The 7,393-nt window shown below is 46.1% G+C and overlaps 1 long non-coding RNA gene across 1 annotated transcript; it reads left to right on the forward strand.

The window, feature by feature from the left end:
* The first annotated feature begins 56 nt into the window (after window positions 1-56).
* On the forward strand, window positions 57-4,509 carry LOC130153074 (uncharacterized). The gene is made up of 3 exons (XR_008823203.1): window positions 57-917; window positions 1,005-3,205; window positions 3,430-4,509. It is a non-coding gene; the product is annotated as an uncharacterized LOC130153074 (long non-coding RNA).
* Window positions 4,510-7,393: the final 2,884 nt, after the last annotated feature.

Here is a 7,393-nt window from a genome sequence, read left to right on the forward strand (position 1 = left end):
TAAAAAGACTGGGGGGGGGGGGGGGGGGGGAGGGGGGGGGGGAGAGCATAGAAAAGACTGCTTTCATGCTTAAAAAACTTGTTTTCTATTCAGCATGCTGTAGCACAGAGCACTTCTTCTTTCTTTTTTGCTGTGACAGCAAAAAATACCTCAATGGTACTTTTTCTCCCTTGGAGTTAATATTCCAGCCCTGCAGCAGGGAACTGTCCCACCCCCGGTGGAAAGACCCTGCCCAACTGCGACAGGCGTGCTGCGATTGTCAGCTTTATCTCTGAGCCCAGGACATTCCCATTTACTGCTCTCACGGCATTTTGGTGGGACAGAATCCAGATGCTGCAGCTGCAGTGGACCCTGGGGGACATCCCTGTGCATCACCGCTCCAGGGCAAGGGCAGCCTCGTCTCAGGTGTCACCTCAAGCAAAGCTCCAGTGACATCCCCTAGCCATCAGTCCTTGAGGTTCGTGGGTTTTTCCTCTTTCATGTTGCTTCCATATACGGAGCATCCAGCTGGCCAGTGTGGGAGCTTTAGACAAGACTCCTCCTTCCAAAGCACTGAATTCAGAGCATCAGTTTGCGGCCCTTCCTAAAACTGCAGATTTTTAACAGATGTCTAGTTTCTTCTGCTTCAGGTAACTTGGGGGTTTTTGGAGTTTGCAGAGGGTTGATTTGGAAGACGGGCACGTAGGCACCTCTCTGGCTGAAGGCATCCTCCTCCACAGCTGTGGCACTGGCACTGGCGTGTTCTGCCTGCTCCTGTCCTGCACCATCACTTCCCACTAACTTTTCCAAAGGTGGCAAAAACCATTGATCTTCAATTGCCTGAGCAAAGTACAAATCAAACTAAGCAAGGCACCAGTAAATAGAAAATCGATTTCAGATTTGTCTGCTTTGGGACCACTGGGTTTCAATTCACACAGGTAATAGAAGAAGCCTTAGATAGCTTCTTAGATGGATGGATGGCACAGGACACCAGTGTAAGGCGTGATCACCTCGTCTGCTTCCAGGGAAGGTCACCAGCCATTGGGAGGGTGCAATTACCCATCAAGCAAAGGAGATATGAAGGAAAACTATGGTTTGGATGCTGCAAGTAGCAATATTTGGAAAAAGGAAGATAGCACCAGAAGAGTTCCAACAGCTTTGTACTTGCAAGGTGATGTGGCAAAGCACAGGTCCTCTGATCCTGGGGGTCAAAAAGAATCTGCCCAGCCAGGAGATGATCGCAGGGTCAGGAGCTAACATCTGGCAGTGAGCATGAGCCTCTGTCTCCATGTAAGCTGCAAGCCCAAAAGCCACACTGCATGTTAACATGCATGCTGGAGTCTGCTTTTCTAGGAACTACAGGACAAACAACAAGCAATAAGAAACATTTTACACAACTTATTGCACTTATAATAGTATGTGGCATGAAAAACAGCCAGTTTAGTGAGTAGATACAGGCAGTTAAGGAAGAGACATACTTTCATTTTAATATGCACTCTTCTCAAGGTGAGTTAATAGAGGCTTTTTGTAATGACCTAAATAAAACTTCAGTTTCTCATGCTTGTAAGCACTCTGTATTTTTTATAATTCATTCAGGTTTGTTATGGGGAAATCAGCCAAGCCACAAAACCAAACACTTTGCAATGCGTTCTCATGTAATTTCTGCACAAGCAGGAAGACGTTTTTACACTGTGAAATGAAGCAAACTGGAATAGCAGTAATGATTTGATAAGAATTTCCTAAGTATTCTCCACCTTATCTCTGCCATTAGCTAATTTGAGCCTGGACGGTTGCCATGGAGATCTGGCTAAGCAGGCAGCATCGATGCTCACGGAGACACTGATAGAGGGAAGAGAGCATAGGGGGGTGCAGGGTTTTTTTCTGTCTTCTGCTGCCAGCCTATGTCTACACGTACATTGTGGGTGTACCTGTGCCCTACTGGTAGAGGTTGGGTTGTTCTTACCCTCTGATATCCCAGAGGGCACATCATGAGTGTCCTGCCTGGTGTCTGGCTGTGAATTTGTGAGACAGAGTATCCTTGGCATCATCTGGGCTCCTTCATGCTGCCTGGTGGAGGCAGTGGACTTCATGGCAGGCACCCATCACAGCGGCCTCGCTTTGCCTGGGTGGTTGTTCAGTACATCACGTCATCTGGGGGTTTCGCTCCTGATCAGTCTGGATTTTCTCCATTTAGTGAATCTCATGCCAGTGGTCTCTTCTAACGCTGTTTTGCATGCTTTGCATCCACAGAGCCACAGGTATATGCATCTGTTGACCTAATGGAAGTCAAGTCATGCCACCCAAAGAACACCTTCTGGGGGAGGGCATGCCTCTGATCAGCAGGCAAAAACATCTAGAGTATGGTTTGCAACAAAAGGAAAGGAAAAAAAAAAAAGAGAGGAAGAGTAAAACTCAATCTGCAGTGTGGAAGGCAAGCTGGTAGAGCCCTGGCAGAACTTCAGAAGATACTCCTACATGGGGGTATGGTCCAAAAGCTTCTCCTAAAGCTCATGGAGAGAAGATAATTTTATTTTGCATGTGAAGGACACTGTGTGGTCTGAAGTAGGTGGAATTGGTGATACACTTGTGTCTAGCTGTTAGTGATTGAGTAACACTGACCGAATTTTCATCAAGTTCAACTGTGTGCTGCATGACGGTAGAAGTTTTCATCTAGCATCCCCATAGAAATTTTTCTAAATATGGAAGATGAGCTAAGTGAAGCAGCTTGCTTTGAAAACCAACAAGAAATGTTGGATTTGGCCCAAGAAACGTTCCACAAGTCTCTGTTGACAATTTTCCTGGTTTTAATGGGTAGGAGGACTGCTATATATCTATCCATCTAGTCCTCTGGCTCTGCATGTCTTAGTCAAGATAAAGCAAGGAGGACTGCTGGTAGCTGTGATTATGTTGGCCATCTTGACACAGTTCTGGTATCAAGACCTCCTCTACTTATTGCAAAATGTGCTTCCCTGGGAAATGTAATGCTACCCAGACCCTTGGTGTGGTTGAGGGCCAGCAGCAGGAGTCTCAGTCTGTTATGGTTCAGTGGATGGGAACTTGGTTTGTCCTTATGTTCCTTAAAGGACTGGCTGCATCATTCTCTGCTGGGAAGGACCCCTTCCCATGGTGGGGCTGGAACGTGGTATCTGGTCGGATCATAAAAGCTTCCTGCTTTTATGCATTTATGAAAGTGTCCCATGACAAATTCTTCAACCAGGAGAGACAGGTAAGGCCTTACAGTGGTTTTTAAAGCACTTTTTTTACCATTGTTTTCAGGACCTATCCTAAATTTCTTCTCTCTCTCTTTTTTTTTTTTTTTTTTTTTTTTTTTTTTGCGGGGGTGGGGGAGTTGTTGAGTTCCACCTAACTTATAACTTATCCAACTTTTTTCCCCTAAAGCCTTCTAACTTCTCACTTCTAACGTCTCACTTTTTGTATTAATGTCACCAGCAAAAGCCTTGAGGCAATTCTGAAGGCCACTGCTGCAAATGAAATGATATGGCTTTTGAAAGACAGCTGATGCCCATGTGGACATGGTGACAGCCACCATGGCTGGCAGCCTATATGAGCTGCTGTGGGACAGCATAGATGGGATTCATTAGCAACAAGGATGTACTCAAGCTACATGAACAGCTTCTCTGAGGATGACTTTCGTAGATGATCTCTGCTCAACCTCCATCTCTCTATATGGTGCTTGGTCTTCCGTGGTCACTGCATGGACAACAGCAAGTGATGGTGAACACTTACTGCTGGGTCCTCCTCACTGAACACGTGCATGGAATAGCGCTTGAAGATGGGAAGTTTCTGGTAGGCAGCTCCGTTCAGCACTGAGCTGGTCTGACAGACTGCCTGGCCCACTGGCTTTGCACTGGCTGTTGGTGCTGAGCTGGAGGGAGGGTGGCAGTCCTGTGGGCTTGCAAAAGAGTTACAAAGGGGAAACTGGGGCATCAGTGTCAACACGACTTATCAAAACGGTAGTGCAAGGGCTCCTAGGTGAAATGTCTGTATCTGCTCATGGTGACTGACCATGTTGTGATGACACTAACCAAGAAAGAAACATTAAATAGTTCCTAAATGGGGTTGTTTAGTCTGAAGAAGAGGATGCTCAGGGGAGATCTACTAATACCTGACAGGGGCTGTAGGCAGTTGGGGTCGGTCTCTTCTCCCAGATAACTAGTGACAGGACAAGAGGAAATGGCCTCAGGTTACCTCAGTGGAGGTTTAGGGTGGATATTAAGAAAAATGTCTTCACTGCAAGGGTGGTCAAGCACCGGCACAGGCTGCCCAGGGAGGGGGCTGAGTCACCATCCCTGGGGCTATTTAAAAAATGTAGATGCAGTGCTTAGGGACATGGATTTGTGGTGGGCTTGGCAATGCTGGGTTAATGGTTGGACTTGATGATCTCAAAGGTCTTTTCCAACCTAAATAATTCTATGATTCTAAATATAATTTAAAGCCATATCAGCAAATCAGCTCTCACTAAGGAGAAATCTTCTGTTTACTAGAACCGGAACATAGTGAGTATATTCTTCTACAAAATAAGAAAGCATCTCAGAAGCAAGTGGATGGAAGTGATACTACCTTGTGCTAAGCAGTGTTGTTATTGGCAAGTGATGTCCAGCTTTGACATCAGGAAAGTCAGGAAAGACACTGGCTCAGAGGAGAACCAGCAGAAGGAAAAGTGGGTGTGAGTACGTTTCTTAGAAAAGGATGGTTAGTTCAAGAAAGAGTTAAGAAATAACCTGATCCCTGCACCAGGTACCTGCTTAAGTGTAGGACTGCTATCAATACAGAGTGTTTCCATCAAGGAGATAAATGCTTAATGAGATCTGGTGGCCAAAGCTGAAACGGGATAAGTTCAAATCAGAAGCAAGAAATCACTGGAGGTAATGAAGTACTGCAACATCCTAACAAGAGTTGTAATGGACTGTCCATCACTGGAAATTAATACAATCAAGATTGGATACTTTCTTAAAAGTTATATGAGAATTAATTGAAGGACGTTGTATGGTTTGTGTTATCTGTGTTCCTTCGGACACTGTCATTTAAGTGTTTTTCCCACACTATGTAACACACTGCATGTTCCTGAGAGACTCATGAAGCACCTCCGATGCTAAGTCGGGGTGAGAGAGGGATATAGGCAGGGGGGTGAAGACGGGAGGGCTGGACATGGTATTCTGAACACTTCAGTGACTCCAGTCTCTGACCTGCAAGAGCAGAATGGAATGGGAGCAGGAGTGACCAGGACAGTGGTGCTGAGCAGCTGCGGGAGTAGAGCTCAGGCAGAGGAAGGGCAGCAAGAACACGGCCTCTGTCTATGCTGCTATGTCCTCTGTTAAGCTAAGGAGCTTCTTGTGCACTGATGTGACTCGAAGAAAGATACAGCAGAAAGGGAAGAGAAAACACAGAAAAAGTAGGTTATAAAGCTTGAAATCCCACCACATCTGGGCATCTAGGTAGCTAGGCACGCTAGCTTCTGTAGCATCTACCCCATCACTTTCCTATTGGAAAAGTGTGGTTTTTCTCATTGTCAATGTAGCATTAAATCATGAAATGAGGCCAGGCTGGACATTCAGGTAGACGAAGTCTGCCTCATTCCTGCACCAACTCTGCAGTGACCACTGGGGTGGAGACAGAGCTCAAAAGCCAACTGCTCTGCACCCAGAGGAACTCACATCTGAGCAGCATGTCTGGAGCATCTCCTTCCCAGCTGTGCAGATGGGACCTCTCCACTGGCCGAGGCTCCATGCTTTAATTACCTGCAATTATCACAGCAGCTTTTTACAGAATTAAAGGGTTATCCTGATAAGTACGTTCCTGTTGATAATTTGGTTTCATTAAGTTTGTTTCAGCTGAACTCCTTTTGAGGCAGCCCAAGAAAGGTTTTGATATTCATCTTGGAGAGGCACTGAGATAATACAGGCACTTGCTGACTCAGCTAATTTTGCTCCCCGGTTTAATCCAGCTGACTGATAAATTATAGAGGATCTTTGAAATATATTTTATCCCTGCTAATTGATGTGCCTCTCATACAACTCTGCACTCAACTTCAGCTAATAAGCACGATAACCAAGTTGCCTTGCACGGAGCTGAGTAATTTGTCCAGCAAATGCCATCAATCTTCTCCAGCCTCCAAACCTGCCCAGGGATGCCTGGCTGCAGCTGTGCTCTCAGTGGATTTACGCCCAACAAGTATTGTCTCCTTTTTACATCCATAACACCAGAGCATGGAATCAAGAAAGTGTGTCTGTGGCTTTTTTGGTGCATTCAGACAGGTCCTGTGATGATGCCAGCCTCTGCGGGGCCTGTTGCAATATTGGACACTGTCGTCATGCCAGCACTGCCATGTCTCCCAGCTGCACTCATTGGTTTGTGTTTGACTGAAGTCTCCTCCCAAAAGACACCTTGCCTGGGTTCAGGGAAAGTGGCTGAAGGCTGCACAGGGTGTTTTTGTAGCTGAGGGCTCCTCCTGGTTGGGGACTGCAGCAGTTCCTCTTGAACTCACCATCCTTTCTGTTTAGGTCAGATAACTTTAAGTCCCATACTCAGCAAGAGCAATGCTTAGTCACCTGAGAAGTGACAGATTTCTGCAATCAGCAGTGGCTCAGAAGAATTGTTGCTTTACAGTTTCTGTCTAATTTATGAAACAATAATGATCTGTCAGTTTATTCAGCTTTAACCTTATTTTAATTTTTTTCCTGGAAGTGAGAGTCAGAACCTAGACCACCTCAATGGCAGGAATCATTCAGTGGAGTTGAGAGCATGCTGCTGCTCAATGCCCCTCCTCCCCAAAGCCCCCTAGCTCCCCAAAGCACAGCCCTTGGAGCAGTTCCCAGGCTGTAGCACAGTGGGATGGCACTGGTGGCCAGCGGGGAGGAAGGAGATGCAGGGATGAGGCTGAGCCATGACAATGGCTTTCCTTCCCGAAGCTGTTCCTAATGCACAGCTGCTTCGACTCCCTGGGATGGGCCCTGCCTCATGCCCTGCTCCCTCCCTGGGGAGGGCTTTGGGGTCAGAGCTGTGAGTCCTGCCCGACTGTTTCTTAACAAGACTGCTTTTTCCAGCTGGACATGTTTGCATCACTTGAGAGCACCAGGATATTACAGAATGTCCTTTCCTCTTCAGGGTTTTTTAATTAACAGTTCTATTATCGAGCTTAATTAGCACATTTCTGGCTTCCATCTGCTTTTCTCTGTTACAGCCTGCTGAAGACACTTTGGTACAACATTATGCATCATATCATGAAGGATAATAAATGAACATTGTATTCAAATTACACAGTTTGAGCTGAAAGATCAGGCCTTGAGGTCGAGAGTCAGCCACTCCTTTTAGCCTCTGGTTTATTTCTGGGTTAACCTCTGGTTATGGGTTAACCTCTGGTTATTTCTTATATGCTGGTCAGAGAAACTGCACA

The sequence above is a fragment of the Falco biarmicus genome, chromosome 7, assembly GCF_023638135.1.
Source record: "Falco biarmicus isolate bFalBia1 chromosome 7, bFalBia1.pri, whole genome shotgun sequence".
Classification (NCBI taxonomy): Eukaryota; Metazoa; Chordata; class Aves; order Falconiformes; family Falconidae; genus Falco; species Falco biarmicus.